At 36.6% G+C, this 17982-nt stretch overlaps 1 protein-coding gene across 10 annotated transcripts in view; it reads right to left on the bottom strand.

Annotated features, from left to right (window-relative positions):
• ZPLD1 (zona pellucida like domain containing 1) overlaps positions 1-17982 on the bottom strand; it is a 392412-nt gene that overhangs the window by 66839 nt on the left and 307591 nt on the right. For 6 of the 10 annotated variants that reach the window (XM_082696335.1, XM_082696338.1, XM_082696331.1 and 3 more), the window contains 3 exons: positions 1586-1678; positions 1034-1119; positions 688-799 (listed from right to left, as the gene is read on the bottom strand). The gene's annotated coding sequence lies outside the window, so the exon portion shown is untranslated. The remainder of the gene's footprint in view (positions 1-687; positions 800-1033; positions 1120-1585; positions 1679-17982) is intronic. The other 4 variants (XM_082696332.1, XM_082696341.1, XM_082696340.1 and 1 more) reach the window with 2 other exon arrangements.

Here is a 17982-nt window from a genome sequence, read left to right as displayed (position 1 = left end):
ACTGAAGGCAATCTTAGAATGGAAGGAGCATTAGAGGTCACCCAAGAAATGGGAACCACCATGTTTCCTCCCAGGTTACGTGAGAGTCCATGGCAATTCTAACAACACTAGACTCATTATTAAAATTATTTCCATTTAAAAGAAAATAAAACCATAATTATTTTCAATTATCATATCATCTTTGTAAGTAGAGATGGTGGCCCCCATATTCAAGCAGATTTTCTGGTAAGAAATGAGGTAAGGTATTTCATTAATAGAAAACCCGTGGGCCATAGCCGATTGGAAGTGCATTGTGTTTGGAACTCCAGGCTCAAATACAAAGGTGTAAGAAATCATGTATAAATTTTGACCTCAGGCTCTAACTTCAAAATTGAAGAAGCTATCAAAAGAGTAAGTCCTTTTTCCAAATCCAACCCAAATCTTTGGGATGAGACTCTAGTTCACAAAATAAAATTTTCTCTCTACCTTTCTGCACTCAAATATGGAAAGATGTTTTTCATTTCTTTTTGTGATATTAAGAGATTCCCCAGCCCAACCCTTACCCATCGCTGGAATCACACCACCAGAATTTTACTGGAGATTGTCTTATGACATAAAAAAAAGTATTAAATTTAAATGAGTTTTCCATGCTTACTAAAAAGTTAGCATTTGCTGTCACTTTAGGTGGCTTTGGTGCTGGGCACTTACCCAAGTCCCTGGTTCTGTGGAGTCAGCTGTCCTCCATGTGCCTGGTTCTGGTGCATGTGACTCAGTGTTCAAATGCCTGGCCTTACCAAACTTTTTCAGAAAAGAGTCAACCCTTCAAATGAGAGAAGAGTTGCTCATTATGAAAAGCCCTTTAAAAAAAAAAAAAATAGAGGGGGGTGGGGAAACCCTGGATTTTCAACAAGCAAATGCTTCCTCGGTCTCAGAAGATTTTGCAAGACTAATCATCACCAACATGAAACTTGAGCTCGTCTTTTATAGACCTTTGTTTCTTTCCAGCTACATCTCTTTCAGTTTTCATTTCATTCCCTTGTTCTTTTTCTCCTACCTGCTTTTGATCTTCTATTTTATACTGCACAGAAGTCTTGAGTGGTATGTGTGAAGCGAGCCATCGTCAGCCTGATGAGGGAAAGCCTGCAGGTCCAGAAAAAAAAAAGAATATAAAGTAAGAAACAAGGCCTGAGATTGGATTGGGAGTCAGTCTGCACAGTTATCAATGTCCTGTTATGCTTGTGAAAGATGCCTGGCCCTTTCAATACTACATTTCAGGTAGTGATGAAAATGGGATATGGAATATCATTGTGAAAAATGGTTTGATTGGAATCATAATGACTAAGAGGCTGTCAATGCAAAAAAACCCAACAGGACCCAATTGTAAAGGAGTTAGACACTGAATCCACTTCATAATCTCTGCTTTTATTTGGGGATCTCCAAACAACATGCCCCATCAGCCCTTGGAGACCTTGGACCCAGCAGGACGTCATCTAAGCCTTCCACTCCAGCAACCATTATGATTTCTCATTGGGAAGGAAAGTGGGAAGCTGAGATTCAGGTGCCACGGAAAACGTTTCAGGATATTTTGACCAAAGTAAAGCTTTACCTTATGCACACCTGTGCTTAGGAATGACCAGATGGCAGATCGAAGCCCATTGTGTAGATTTATAGTACTCCACCAGCTGTTTAATAATAATGCCTGTCCGGAAAAAGCACATTATCAGTAATACCCTAGCATATAGCTTGATAAAATTTTATTGTATTCAATTGGTTCAAGATACTTTAACAACATTTACATTCTCAATTGCTTCTTACGGAGGCAAGTTGCCTATGGCTACTGTGAACTGAGATTAAAATCTAAGAGTTCAGCCTTTGAAGATTTCTAGTCCATTCCCTGAACCAAATTCTCTCTCTAAATGGCAAGTGAACTTAAAGCTAATGTAACTACTAAAAAAATAATAACTGGAGGCAATTCACATAGCCTCCTATGTCTTGTTTAGTGTTGAGAGAGAGTTGGTACTTTATAGACCGAACAGATCCAGGTTTTTCAGAGAAGTGTCAGCTCCATAAACTTAAAACACCATTCTACTATGAGTAAATATGAGATACACGAATCTACCACTTTTTTGAATACCACTAATAGAACTTTCCTATATTATTTTTTGGTTAAGAACTCTTATTAAAAACATAAGAAAATGATTCCAGGAAATCCCTTGTAGGTCTTCCTAATTATGTTGACAGGAACTGCAGCTTTTCTTCATCCTCCAGAGGCTGTTTCATTCTATAATGAAGCTTTTGAGCTAGGTGTTTTCTAGCAATGTTTCAGGTTTTACTTTGAATACATGTCTGTCATGTTCTTTACCATTTTGAAAGTTAAAATGAAAATTCAACAGGTTCAAGCATCAATTTATAAATTCTGTCACTTACAGAAAAAAATCAGTAGCCTCTATCCTATGAGAAAAATGAGCATTTCATAAATATTGAAACCACTACCCACATTCTCTAAAAGTTGGTTAGCTAAAAAGACTGTAATTCCATTATAGGCTTTCAGCAAAGAAAAGATGAAATAGTTGAGATAAAGTAACTGACATTATTTGTTATTATTTTGCCATTAAAAATGTAGTGAACAGTAATGTCATCCATTCCACTAACTTCTAAGAGAAAATTTTATCAGTTTTCTGAAAACTCCGAGCCCTTTATTATGGGATTTCTTGTCTTACAAGCTATATCACTTGGCTGAATATTTGATTAGTTGTACCTGAAGCATATGCTTGTATCAAGGAATAATTTTAGCTATATAAAATATTCATTGGTATTTGATAGCACCAGAAGTGGAAATCTGAGTAGTTATTCTGTTCAAAAAAAAAAAGGGGGGGGGTTTACTAAATGTTTTGTAATCAGAGGAAAGGCCACCTATGAATGCCCTTCAGTTCCTAAAGCAGGCTGAATTTAGACCTCAAAGACACCTGGCCAGTAACAGTTTTCCTCACACTACATGGCTCACTCCCAACTTCCTTTAAAAATCATATAACTAGGGGTGCCTGGGTGGCTCAGTGGGTTAAAGCCTCTGCCTTCGGCTTAGGTCATGATCCCAGGGTCCTGGATAGAGCCTGCATTGGGCTCTCTGTTCAGTGGGGAGCCTGCTTCCCTTCCTCTCTCTGCCTGCCTCTCTGCCTACTTGTGATCTCTGTCTGTCAAATAAATAAATAAAATCTTTAAAAAAAAATCATATAACTGAACTCTGTGTCTGAATAGCTCCAGCTAGAAAATGAAAGTGAAAAGCCCTCATTGTGCATGGAGCTATACTAAAACATAGTGAAAGTAAGTCAGTACATTAGGATCTTGCTAACAGGAGAGTTACATAATTTCTGTCATTCAACCTAAGGATCTTTCCACTGTGAAACACAAAGACAAGTCTTTGTCTTTTTGTTATTAGAGTCAGACCTAGAAAGGTGAAATTGACAATCACCAGCCCCCTGTGTAAGGAACAAGGGCAAAGGTTAATTTCCAGGCTTCTCACAAAGTTCTCTCTCAGGGATGGAACTGCCCCCAGGGCTCAGTCTTTGCCCTCTTCGCCTCTATATGTACATTTGCTTCCCCGGATGATTCAGTCTCATCCAGTTGTAAAGCACTTACCACTTTCTAGTGTACTAAATAATTTACTTACTTCTGGGTCTTCTCCCTCCAGACACTCACCTGAATGTAATCCCTCCTGTGAGTTCTCCTGTTCCCTGATGCTTGCCTAGCACCAGGAGAATGCCTAATATGCATATAGTGTTCAATGACATGTTTTGAATAAATGAATGAATAAAAAAGAGCAGTACAGGATTACAGAAAATGTGTATTACTCTTATAGCTTGTAAGTGGGGAAATATGTTTCTTTCAAAATTAAAGGAAAAATTAAATAAAGAAGACCAGTTTTACTCTAATTTTCTATTAAAGCAAAGTTTAAGCTTTACACTAAAGAACTATATCATAAAATGAACATAAGAACTTTGTACCTCTTAACCTCTATGCTTGATCAAGTTTGTACCATGTGAATATTTAGCCTCACTTTCAGAATTACTATTTTTATTTTATTTTATTTTATTTTATTTTATTTGACAAAGAGAGAGTGGAGAGAGCACGCAAGCAAGAGCACACAAGCAGGGGGAGCATCATGCTCCCCCAACCCGAGCAGACAGCCCTACATGGCGCTCCATCTCAGGACCCTGGGATCATGATGTGAGACCAAGGTGAAGGCAGACGCTTAACTGACTGAGCTATCCAGGTGCTCCAAATTCCTGTTTGTTCTAAAATGGGTATTAAGGAGGGCACGTGTTGTGGTGAGCACTGGGTGTTTTACTCAACTAATGAACTGTTGAACACTACAACAAAAACTAATGATGTACTATATGTTGGCTAACTGAACATAATAAAAAAAATAAAATAAATAAGAAATAAAATAAAATAAAATGGACCCAAACTCAGTTAGATAAAGGAACTCATAAAATATATACTGGTAATTTTTTTTAGTTTGATATAACCAATTAATCTAACAGCCAGAAAATAGTTTTTGGTGTCCTAGATTCTCCCCAGTCAATTTTCTTTTCCTGCCGTCACATGGGCATCTCACAGATGCACCCCAACAGGCTTCTTACTGCAGAGCTGAGTTGTAAGAGAGCTATGTTCTTCAGGTCCTTACAAAATCAGTTGTAGCCCATGTACTCTATAAACAAATAAATTGGCTCTATGTCCTAATGAGATTTCAGTCCACATAGTATTGTAGACAATTTATAAAAGCAGATTTAGCCCCACTTGAAAGAGGGCCCACACAAGATTTATACATAAGTGCAATCGATTTCCCAGCTCAACAAGTAATTTAACCAAATATTTCTAATCTCAAGAGTCTAAAACCGGAATAAATTACCCTTACTTCTTGATCAGGATAAATTGTTAGTTGATAAGTTAGCAAGCAGCAATAAGGCTAAAGTTTTATTGTATTGTAGGCATTGTTGCACCATAAAAGGGGAAAGGTTATTAAAGGAATGTTAAATTTATTACTTTAAGACCATCAGTGGAAACACTGATAGATCATTGCTCTTATATCATACGATACTTAAAACCTCTGTTTTGTTTTGTTTTTGTTTTTGTTTTCAGGTATTTCTAGAGACTCCCCTTACAGAAAGATTTACTGATATATTCTAGATAATTTCAATGAGGATTTCACGGTGATTACAGTATTTAAAGTACTATAATTTCTTGCTAGTTATTTATTTACAGATGATCAATTCCAGGAACTAGCTTTACTAGGTATCTGATATTGAATACCTTTAAGAAAGCTTTTAAATCATCCCTACATTTAGAAGGCATTTCCTTGTTTCTTGGATTACTTAAGCACTCTCATTTCTGGAAACACCTAGTCAAAAGCATTAAATTTAAAATAATTGTAACTTGGACTGCTGAGGCTATAAAAGTGCAATTACTGTATCAGTTCACCGATACAGCCCTATTTGCCAATAAAAGCACTGAAATTGTGGTTTGTATTTCCAGCAAATCTTCATTGAAAGCCACAAACTGGATAATGGTAGGAAAAATTGTTCTAATCATATCTCTATTGTCATAATAAGGCAGGCCCAATCCTTTTAAAACCAAAACTTCTAAGAAATTTCTAAGCCAGAAACATAGAATACCACAGTAGCTTCAGTACACATTTCAGGATGGTAATTCATCTTGGACATTTTGGTCAAGTTGGGTACCACCTCTTTTATAAAAGAGGAAACAAACTTAAAAGACTACAAAGGCTCAAAAGTAACTTAAATAAGCAATGTAAGCCCCCTGGTGAATGGGCATAGGGTACATTGAGTTTGTGGCAGGAAAGAACCAACTGGAAGGCACAAGTCTTGCCTAAGGACAATGGTTAACACTTTTTCAGGTGGTTGCCATCCAGGAATAAATACTCAATAATGTGGGAAATTCAAAATTTTCAAGAAAAGAACAGATCAAGGATTTTATTTGTAACTACTTGATTTTTATATGCTGCCTCCCATTTGTAAACAATTTTTCCATATTTGGACTGGATTACAACTTTGAGCTACCAATTTGCCACCATGACTAAAGTAAAAAGTCAATGGTATTTTCTTATTAGAAAAAAAAATGAGATAGTTTCCTGCTAAGATCTTTTCCTTTTTAGGCAATACTGCCGAGTTAGTGACATTTTCTTGAGTCACAGAGTGAATTCCATGCACCCATTTATATATTCATTATGCTAACTAACCACGAAGCCCAAACTCACAGTTTATGTATTTTTATAATATAATAAAGTACCACATCTTGAAGAGGAAAACAGTAAGTCCAAATTACCATCTTGATACTAGTTTTACTATAGTCACATTAAAGGAGACAGGTCATAACATCACTCTTTGACACATTACTCTTTGACACATTCAGGAAGGTATTCAGTAGCATTATCCTAACAAAACAGAGAATAGAGATGAAGAACAAAATGTTATCTAGTTTTTCAAATCTATAGCTTTGACCTACAGAAATATATGTTATAGGTGAAAATGCAATGCATATGTAAAATATTCACTCTCTGAAATTTCTTCATGAATGGTGTAATATTAATCAAATTTTCTCCATCACCATTTTTTTAAAAAAGCATTTGATTCCTCTCCACATAGTCAACATTAAATATAATCATGAGAGTACATATAGAGATAGAGATGACAAAGAAAGAGATGAGATGGTAGAGATGATAAATACAGAGGAGAGGGAGAGGCAGAGGGAGAGAGTGGTTTGCTATTGGTCCTGTTCCTTGGTAGAACCCTGACTAATACAGCAAGCTAATGTTCCATCTTTCCTGCTAAATCCCATCTCCCCAACCTAACAACTTTACAGATTTTTTTTTCGGTTTTTATTTGCACCCAAAGTGAAAAAAAATTATTTATTCACAATAAAGTTTATCTTCTCAGAATCAACTCATCATTCCTGACTGAATGAGTCTTTTGGAGTTCTGATTCTGTCCCACGCATTCACTGCCTGTCCACCTTTATCTCAAACACAGAGGATAGAATAATATTTTTTTCAGCAAGTTTAGATTGTGAAGTCAGATCAATGTATAAGTTAGCTGACTTTCTAAGGAAACGGTCTACTCCAGTCATAGTAACTATGTATGTTGGAGTGTTAACTGTTTTTCCAAGTATAAAAGCTACCTTAATAACTCTCTGAATCATATTAAACAAAATGAATGACATGGTTTATTCTGATCTACCTTATTAAAGTTTCAGAAGAAACCAAAACACTTGAATGAATAATCCTAAATCAGCATGGAATTAAGCCCGTGTACTCCAAGGGAATATAGACCATTGGCTAATTCTGCTGGGCAAAGGATTTCTTTTACATATGCTCAGGTTTGGTGAAATAGAATCTGATTTGCCTCCAGTTCCCATCCTTTCATCCCACAGTTAAATACTCTGCTTATGTAAAATAAACTGTCCCAACTACTTTGTGTTATTTGAAAGTCTGTGTATTTCTTCCCCACAATGAACATAGATGGGTATATTAAGGACACCAAAAAAGTATTTTGCAAACAGACACAATTCTTTCTAAGGATCTGGTATCCTTTAAAAATTATTTTTGAAACATTTCTTAACCTTTATATAACCAATTATTAGGCCAATTTTTTTTCCATTTTGCCCAATAAATACTTTGGAAGGTGAATAGTATTACATTTTTAAATATAAGAGAAATATATCAGTATTCTTATCTGATCTCTCTTCCCATCTCCTTTACCCTCTTTCTGAACACAGGTATGTGTAGTAAGCCTTTCACAAACAAGGAATCCATTCAGGACTTGGTACTTGGGCCAGTTTCCACTCAACAGGTTTCCTATGCACTTGTAGGTGCCAAACAGCAACTCCTGTGTTTCTCCAAAAAGAATTCTTAATAGAGAGGGGATTAAACTCTAAGTGGCTTCCTGATTTCATCATTTCTGCAGTCCAGTGTTAGGTTGCTGAAAGGTTACTTCATTTATACCATCAGGAGCCTAGCAGGCTTTAGAAACTGAGTGAATGATGTAATGATTTTTGTTTGGGTATATGTGTGTGTGTGTGTGTGTGTGTGTGTGTGTGTGTGTGTGTGTGTATGAAGTACTAGAGTAGCTAGCAATCTGTTGCATTAATAGCACAGATAAATTTTTTTAAAGATTTTATTTATTTATTTGAGAGAGAGAGAGACAGAAAGAGCACAAGCATGAGGTCTAGGAGAGGGAGAAGCAGGCTTCCCACTGAGCAAGAAGCCCAATGTGGGGCTCTATTCCAGGACCTGGGATCATGACCTGAGCTGAAGGCAGACACTTAACCAACTGAAGCCACCCAGGCCCCTTAGAAACATATACACATTTTTGAGCATCTCTTCAGTTTTTGAAAACAACTTTTCTGTGATGCTTTAAATTTCAAATTTAAATGCAAAATGTGAGACAAAACATACTGTAATTACAATAATAGTATATATAGTAAAAGAGAGACAAAATTAAATGAATGCATGTATTTGCCCAATACTAATACTCAACTCGACCCTAAGCAAATAGTTACTCATTATCTGAATATAAAAAGTAAAATGTCCTTAGGGTGGTAACACACCCATCAATGTCTGGTCTATAAATGCCAAAAGCCACATTGCAACAAAGTTTCCATATACTCACATTCCATCAAATCAATATATAATCAAGAGGAAAAAGGAACCAGAGCTCACACTGAATGGAGAACTCTCCAAATTATCAAATTCAAAATTAAACAGGAGAGAAAACATTACAACTATTGTTTTTATAAATATAATCAGTCATCTAGAAAATGAGTTTAAACAGATAAAATAAGTTCCCAAGAATAATTTATGCAAAGTCCAATCAATGTTTTCAGGTTTATGCAAACCATGCCTGATACCATCTTGGTAGTGATTTCTGGTCCTAATCCAGTATCCCCTGTCCTCTCTGAGGCATGGGACTACTGAACGTCCATATTCAAACCACAAGATCATGCAAGGTTATTTGTGAAAATGTATTGACTTGGACCCACACTTGAACTCTCACCTTAAAATCAGGAAAGTGTTTTGCTGGACTAAAAAACTTTAGTAGAGTCAGTTCAATAATTGCTACTTTAGACATCAAAATTCTAAAGAGTTGTTTACTGATAGTCATCCTAAACAATTTTCCTTCTTTTCAAAGGAGGTGTGCCTTCCTCAAGTTTTAAGAAATATAGGCTAGACAGATTAAGAAGTGTCAGGAAACAAATACTCCATGTAATCTGAGATTAAAGAATAAAATTAATATATTTAATAGTTTAGCATGGCTTTAAATTGATTTTATTTTGTATAATTCCTTTATTACAAGGGTAATATTCTAGCCAGTGATACACATGGGTCTGTTTTTTTTTGTTGTTGTTGTTTAATGAGGACTGGCCACAAGGTCCAGTATACTAGACATTTACTTTAGAAAACTTCCAAAGATCAAACACATTTTTTCTTGAAACTCACTATATTATTACATTTGTTTATTTTTAGCCATAGCTACAATAGATGGTTTCCACCTACTTCTAAACTGATTTAAGGGATATTGTAAGTAAGAGGAATAGACATAATAAAGCTATTATGAAAAACTCAAAGGACAAGAATCAAACAGTGAAAGAGGAATGAAGTTTAAGAATCTGTAAAGGAACACTGACTAAAATATGAACAGTGTCTTCTATAGCAACTTTGTAAAAAATGAAGAACACATTCTTTTATGTACTATTATCACTGCTCTTAAAAAAAAAAAAAGAGTTGAGAAAAAACATTAAGTGACAGGTATTTTTTTTTTCTTTCCTGTAAGTCTCTCAATGACCTGAGAATTCCCCTTTTCTTCCAAGACTCAGTTCTCACTTTCTACAGAAATCATCATTGTGCCAGTTGTTTTTAATTGCCTTCTTAATATCTATTCACTCCATCTCCCTTTCTAATAGAACACAAATTAATTTAGTGGGTAATGTTTCTGTTTTAAAATACTTTAGCTTTCCACAGTCCCACGAATCAGAAGATGGGCTTGAGATGTAGTTCTAGACAAAGAATATATTGTATACACTGCAGTTAAGTATTGGGCTTTTCATAGTGTTACTGTCTTCCTGAAAACATGGGCAAACCTTTGCAATATATATTTTTCTCTTTACCCTTTCCCTTTATTTCTTCCTAGAATTGAGAAGTGATGTCTATAGGGAAATCTCTGTTTTTGTAAATATGAGGAGAATGGCCATGCATTAAGGATGAGGATGCTGAAAACCAGGGGAAGTCTAGACCTCAATGGCCTCCAGTTACCGTAACAGCCGTGGAGTACTGTTTGCCTCCAGACTCCATTTACATGAAAGAGAAGATAAATAAAATAAGACACTTTAACTGAATTTTTGTGACCTACAACTGAATACAACCTTAACTCAGACTCCCTTAGCATGCCTCAGTGCCACCCTGCATTAGCTGCTGCCCTCTGTTTCCACAGCATCTCCTACAAACCCAAACACAATCTTTTCCTCTCCCTCACTGCAGCCGAAATTTCAGGAAGACAGAGATCATGTCAAGCTTTCAAGCCCAGGTCCTCAGAACCTTGCTCATATCTGCATAGCACATAGTAGGCACTCAGTACATTTACTGAATGGGGGAATAATAAAGAAATTATCATATAATACCCACTCATCTCTGCATCTACTGCTAACTGCTACATCTATTACTACAACTAGGGTTTTTTAAACCCAGACTATTGAGGTAGCTTCCTTGCTGATTAAAAATCCTTCCTTAGCTTCCCATTACCCTTAGCATAAAATCCAAATCCCCTCCATATTCTGGGAAACCAGGAACTACTCTGATTTTATCTTTTTCCTTTTCCTCATTACATTCTACCCACACTGGTTTCCTTCCATTATTGAAACATCCCAAGTTCATTCTAACCTTAAGATCACTGTGCCAGATGTTCCCTTTCCGCAGATTTTCAACGTTGGCTCCTTCATGCCCTTCAAATCGAAGCTTAGATCCCCTCCTCAGAGAGGTCATAGCTGACAAGTGAATCTAGAGGAACTCATCAAGTACTCTATCCCATAACCTTCTTGCAGCTGTGGAGAAAAATACTCCGATTTCTGCAAAGTTAGGGCCTTCCGAGAGCATTTTACTGAAACTTGGAACGAAAGCTAAAACACAATCCTTAGAAGGTAATTTAGGACTGACTAAATAACGAGAACTTCAGAGAGCTTTATCTCTCTTGAAGTATGTGTTTACATTTTAAGGAGAGAGGAGACCCAGGGCCATGGACCCATTCCAAAAGAAGGACCTAAGTTCCTTCCCATTTCCAAGGAAAGTCTCTCAAAAAGGGAGGAAAGACAGCTGCCCCGCTCTCCTGTATAAATGTCCAGATTCATGGGAGGTGAGCAGGGGGTACTCATCTATAATACAGACCCCATATATGTTGAGTGACAGCTGGCTTTCACTGCATTGCCCAGAAGGAAGAAACTGTGGCACAAGGGAACCTGGACATTATTATTTGCTACAAATAAATAATGATAAATCTGTCTGCTCCAGAAGCCTCATGTTGGTTTTCAGGATAATATTAATAAATACATTATTATAAGCCTAACATCTCCTATATTTGTTATACTTCTTGTCATTATCTGACATTCTGTATCCACACCACTCTATCGTGATCCACAGGTTCAGCCTTTGTTGTGTTTATAGCTAGTGTCTGAAAGAACTCCCAGTAGGAGATCACCAAATACTAGTTGGATGAGCAAATGAATCAATTACTAAAATGACAATGTTTTGAAGAGCTGGATTACAGAGTTTTCCAGTGAAAAAACAGAGGGGAGATTATAAATTTTAGAAAACAATGGCTGTTTATTTTGGGTGGCCTCTTAAAGAATAGCATATGTAACATATATTTGAAAACTGAGGTTTTTATAAATGCCTGGAATGGACACATTTTTTTTAATGGGCTCATTTCTTTATGACAGCTACTAGCTGTGTAGTTGACGAGATTTTTATTTTTTCTATAAACATTGAATAATTTATCTGTATTCCTGCCCAGCTGCAGAGCAATTGAATCAGGCAGGACCAAGAAAGACTTTTCTCAAAAAAGCAGTTTCAGTTCTTGCCAGAGGTCTGAACAAGAACACAGTTAAATCCTCAGAGTTCTGCAAATACATTAACTAGAAACTTTAAGAGTGTATTTTAGTAATTCTCAACCTCTATCATGTGAATACCTATGAGAATTTGAGGAGGACTACACCTTAATGCCATTTCAAGATGAGTCACTCTCAAAATTTACTCTGCAGAACTTGCAGATTAGACCTCTTAAGCATCATATCCACATGGATATTGAAAAACATCTTCAAATAATTTTCATTTTGGTAGAGTTGGTATTGAGCTCTTAATTCTGATAATATTTGTACTATTTGCTTGAGCTGAGCATCTCATTGTAGAAATAAAACAAACATACTGACATTATAAATATTGGGTAAATACAATTCTTAAAGATCCTCCAATGGGACTGGATTCCATAATACCCAATGCTTTCTGAAAGATAAAGTCTGGGTAAACAAGAGTTGAGAATTTAATACTGTATAGTTGTGCCTCCAGCATAATCCATAGAACAGGATGCCCTGATTGGCAGGTTTGAGCCTCTAGCCTTCTCAACAGGTATAGTCCTACAGTTTAAAAAAAAAAAAAAAAAAAAAAAAGGTGCACAATAATCTATTATTTTGTATTATTTCTAAAGATTATCTATACACTTTTTGTCTGGGTTTTCTTAAAATCATCTGATTTCCCAAATAGACATCTCTCCTGAGAAGAAAATGTGTTCATACCCCAATATCAGTATTTCTAACAATTTATCAATGCAAAATAAATTAGTTCATGAGCCTCTCATAATTTGGTAGATGTAAAATAATCCTCCAGAAGCTAGTACTTAGAGAGAAAGAAAAAATCAAGTTCCTGAACCTACAAAAATAAGAAATAAGATCTGGAATAACAGTAACACCATAAACATCATTATATTATATATTATACCTACACATTATATACTTTTGTTATTATGCAATATACAAAGGAATATTGAAAAAGTGATGTTCTTGCTAATTTCTAATCCTTGCAAAGAAAATGTTTAGGAAGGCCTGAGTGAGGGTCAGCCATACAATTTGCAGGGCTCAGGGCAAAATGAAAATATGAGCCCCTTGTTCAAAAGCAGGAGAAAACTTTATCTGTTCTTCTATAGTCTCCCAAACTATCATGGTGATTTTTATTTGCATCTAATGTTCTGCTCCCTTGGGAATGAAAATACCCAAGGCGTCTGCTCCACACCCATGCCTGAGCCATGCTGGGGACAGAAGGCAACAGAAGTCACTGGGTGGAGTCAAGGGAGTGGGTGACTTGGCCCCCAGCCAGGGGAAATAAGGCGATGATAGGAGGCAGAATCATATGTAAGTAGAGGATCCAAGATCTCTGTGTATGTTCCTTCCTTTTGACTACAGAATACAAATTTAAAGATAACATTATTAAGAATTTCAAGATGACCACATTGCATCAAGTCCTAAATAGGGGACCCTATATGATTGCCCTGTTCTCATACCCATGAACCTGACCTTTCTTAAGGCAATGAACAGTCTCCCTGTACTGGATCTGGCTCTGACTTAATTTGTCTCATCTATTTCTTTTTTTTTCCTTTTTTTTAGTTTTTATATGAATTCCAGTTAGTTAACAGACAGTGCAATATTAGTTTCAGGTATACAATTTAGTCATTCATCATTTCCATACAGCACCCATGCTCATCACAAGTGCACTCCTTACTCCCCATTACCTACATAACTCATCCCCTCACCCACCTCCCTTCTTATAATCATGTTTTCTTCTCTATAGTTAAGACACAGACATACAGTTCTTGGACCCAGTTCAAGTATTTGCAAGGTGAGAGTACAGTCAATCATCACTAATGAGTATCAAATAATCAATAAGGATTAAAATACTTTTTTAAAGATGTGGATAGAATTTTAAAGATAGAAAAAATCTTAAGTTATGTATCCCAACTCTTTCATCTGACAACAAGAAAACCAAGGCCCCAAGGAGCTACATACTCAAGGTCACCACCAGCTGGTTAGCATTCAGACAAGGAATGGAGCCCACCCTTTCTCACTCCCAACCCAGACCTCCTTTAGAAGAGCTGAATGAGACAAAGAACGAGGAATTTTATTTCACCAGCAATGTAGACATTTAAGAAATATATTCAGAATTGAATCTAGATGAAGCTTCCCCTGACAGGTCATATTAGTAAAAGCTTAGAACATTATTCAGCACCACAGAGCCAAATGGGGTTGGTCACATGACTTGGTTTCCAATGGAAAAAAGAGGTGACATGCTGATGAAAATTCCAACTTTTATTTAACACATTTTACTTTTATTGATTTTATTCTATAAACCCCTGGAAGATGTGCACCTGACCCTCCAAAATTTTAGATTGCTATTCCTTTCACCACACAACCCTAGGTCTTCTGTTAGCTATCTTTCTTTGCTTTCTGCAATTGAGAGCCCACATGGCTATCTGATTTAATTTAAGCTCTTAAGTAAGTAAAATTTCTGCTTCCATGAGGCAGGGATTTGGAACAATGAAAACTGAGAAACCATCTTTCTCCTTCAATAAGCATGAATACAAAGTAAGCCAAAAAATGAACCTCAGAGAGCTGGATAAAAGAAAGGGAGGTACTCCATCCTCTCCCTGCAAACCGGAGAATAGGATGTTGAGTAAGTCTCAATACGTTATTTGTTTGGAGAAATGTATAGATTATAAAATATAATCTTGGAACACTACATCAAAAACTAATGGTGTACTATATGGTGACTAACATAACATAAAATAAAATATAAAATAAAACAAAATCAGTATAATTGTTATTTGGGTATCATCATAAAGCCAAATGCTTTTCTCATGAGTCCAATCAAGTCTACAATATTTACAACACAGTAAAATCTATAGTAATAAATACTGATCTATAATCATTATCATTGTTAGGTAAAGAAATACTGTAACAACTGATACTAGTTTGAAACACACTGATGTCTTCATAAAAATATTCTGTTACTTCAAGACTAAAAAAAGTGTATACTACTAAGCTAAGTGGCCTTTGGAAGAAGGGCCCTGAGGATAGTATAGCTTTGATATAGTGTTTTCTGTTCTATAAAATGTGACCTCATGTCACAGAAAACCACTTGGCTGACGGAGTTCTCCCCATTGGCATGCTACTATACTGGGTGCTATCTCGAGGCCGAAAAGAAGCAGACAACAACTTCCTTCTTTCAAAGCACTGAGTCAAACTGGAAATACAGACCATATATAGGAGAAAGGAATTGCTATAGGAGATGGCTGAAGGGTTAGTATATCCTGCTCTGTCTTGGCTCTGGTTTCTATTTAGAGCTATGTCACAGCTTAGGTCTGTATCAATGGAGTTTTGTTTACACTGGCAGGGAAAATTCTCCATCATATGTTTATTGAATCCTAAGAAACACCTGGAAAACACCTGGAAACACCTCCCAGAAACACCTGGGAGCACAAAAGCACCTCACACTGACCTGAAACATTGTATCAATTCTAACTCCAGTTAGCACATAGTCCCTGGTGTGCTCTTCTCTGGGATAGTTCCCATACCCTCCAGAATTTAGAATTTCTCTGAATGTCTAGGTGAGGGCAGAGTACCCAGCCAGCCTGTGCATCAAAAGTCTCAAAATGAAAAAGGCACGGTAAAATAAATCAGTTGGACACTTAGTGGTAAATGCCTCATTTTCTTGTTGTTTTTACCCTTCTGACCCAACAGAACAGTAATGTATATCCTTTCCTTGCATTCTTAATAAGGCTATTTACACTGCATATCCAATGAGTTTGTGCCCTATGCAATAAATTCTCAATTCTGAAATGTGTGCAAGAGTGTAGACATCATGATTAGAGGAATTAACCTTGTAAATGAGGAGCACCCTTACTGAAGCTCTGGATTTTGATTATTCAAGAGTGACACAGGAATATAGGCAGTTTTATGCAGGATTATGATAAGCCCTGAAAATTTGAAAAATATCTCCCTGTTGGTTTGTGATCTTCAATGCCAACAGGGGAAAAAATATTGTGAGTATCTCTGATACATAGAATTAAAGGTTTATTTATCGGTGGTGATCTGTATTTTGAACTGGTTGGACTGAGCAAAGCTAGCAAGAGGAAATGTAAGCAGAAGAGAACTTTTCAAGTCCTGCTGTCTGCTGCTTACAGTCCCCAGATCAGCACAATAGTCTACTATGTCCTAGCCTCCACTCAACCACACTGTGCAACAGCCATGGCTAAGACATACCTGGATACACTAACATTTTGTCAACATCCTGATTCATTAAGAGGTAATAGAAATCTAAAGGTATAATAAAACTACTATTATAACTCAAAAATGAATAATTGGGGATTTAAAAAAAAGGAAAGAAAGAAAGAAAAAAATAATAAGTACTACTTCATTTAGGTAGAAGCCTGAGATAAATCATTGGACTTTAATTCTTTCCATTTTTTTAACCAAGCAAAGACACTGAGGATTAACACGGGACTTGGAGATTCTTCCACCTTCTCTCTCCTCTAATTCATGATAGCTATCCTCACCTTCCTTGTACCCTGAAGAGGCAGGAGGGGGGAGTATTTCAGAGTCTATAATTGAAAATAATGTTCAAGAGCTATTAGCCTGGAAGCAAAAGCTCATCCGTCTAAAGTCTTTTAAGCCCATGTATAACACCCAACTACCAGGCCTGAGCATCAGGGAGTAAATAGGAGAAGCATTCCCTCTCTTCCATGTGAGAACGTACAGACTTTATAACATCCACAGTAATAAGTATAAATCCCACCGCTGATCATGATCCAGATGGAGGAACAGTGTGTACTTATGTGTAAAATTTGCACAGTTAAGATTTGTGCATTTCAATGTCCTTAAGTTATACCTCCCCCACCACATACACACACAACCTCTGTAAATAATAATAATAATTGAGTAAGGTCAGGAAATGAGTGGAAGCAAAGATAAAAAAAGAAAGGCTGAATACTGATTTTTTTTTAAAGCTGGGAGATGGGCTCATAGGGGCTCATTAGACTATTTTATTTATTTTGTATGTGTCTTAGTGTTTCTTATAATAAAAGCATAAAAATGCTAATTGTTTCTGCTTTATCACTGACCCACAGCCACTTTTATCACTATGAGGACCTTGATCAAAATCTACTCAAGTGTGACATTTAACAAGATAGGTGGAAGACATCACATCCCCTTCACACAATCCAAACTGAAGGAATGAGCTCAACATTTTTTAACTTCTGGGTCTTTGCTTAGGTAAAAATGAGGAATTTAAAAAGCTTGCCCATAATCATTATTTTTTTTAAAGATTTTATTCATTTATTTGACAGAGACCACAAGTAGGCGGAAAGGCAGGCAGAGAGAGAGAGGCAGGAAGCAGGTTCCCTGCTGAGCAGAGAACCCCATGCTGCGGGGCTCAATCCCAGGACCATGGGATCATGACCCGAGCTGAAAGCAGAGGCTTTAACCCACTGAGCCACCCAGGCACCCCAGTCATTAAATATGATTATACTGTCCCAGGAAGCCAGGGATACCAACTGAACACCTCTACACTGTTAGGGTTTTACTGATCTGCCATGTTGTATGTACTTCCTTAAGACACCTTCGATGGACTGAGCATGTTGAGATTTATCAAAGTCCCCTCGCTACGGACTTAGCCTTTATTAACTCTAATGTTGCCAACATTTCTAGATTAAGAATACTCGAGTTTTAGTACAGAGGTTCCTCAAAAAGTTGAAAATGGAGCTACCCTATAACCCAGCAATTGCACTACTGGGTATTTACCCTAAAGATATAAATGTAGTGAACCAAAGGGGTACGTGTATCTGAGTGTTTATAGCAGCAATGTCCACAACAGTCAACTATGGAAGGAACCTTGATGTCC

This window comes from Mustela nivalis, assembly GCF_964662115.1.
Source record: "Mustela nivalis genome assembly, chromosome: 1".
Lineage (NCBI taxonomy): Eukaryota > Metazoa > Chordata > Mammalia > Carnivora > Mustelidae > Mustela > Mustela nivalis.
The sequence above is the reverse complement of the archived record's forward strand: the minus strand, read 5'-3'. Positions and strand labels throughout refer to the sequence as shown.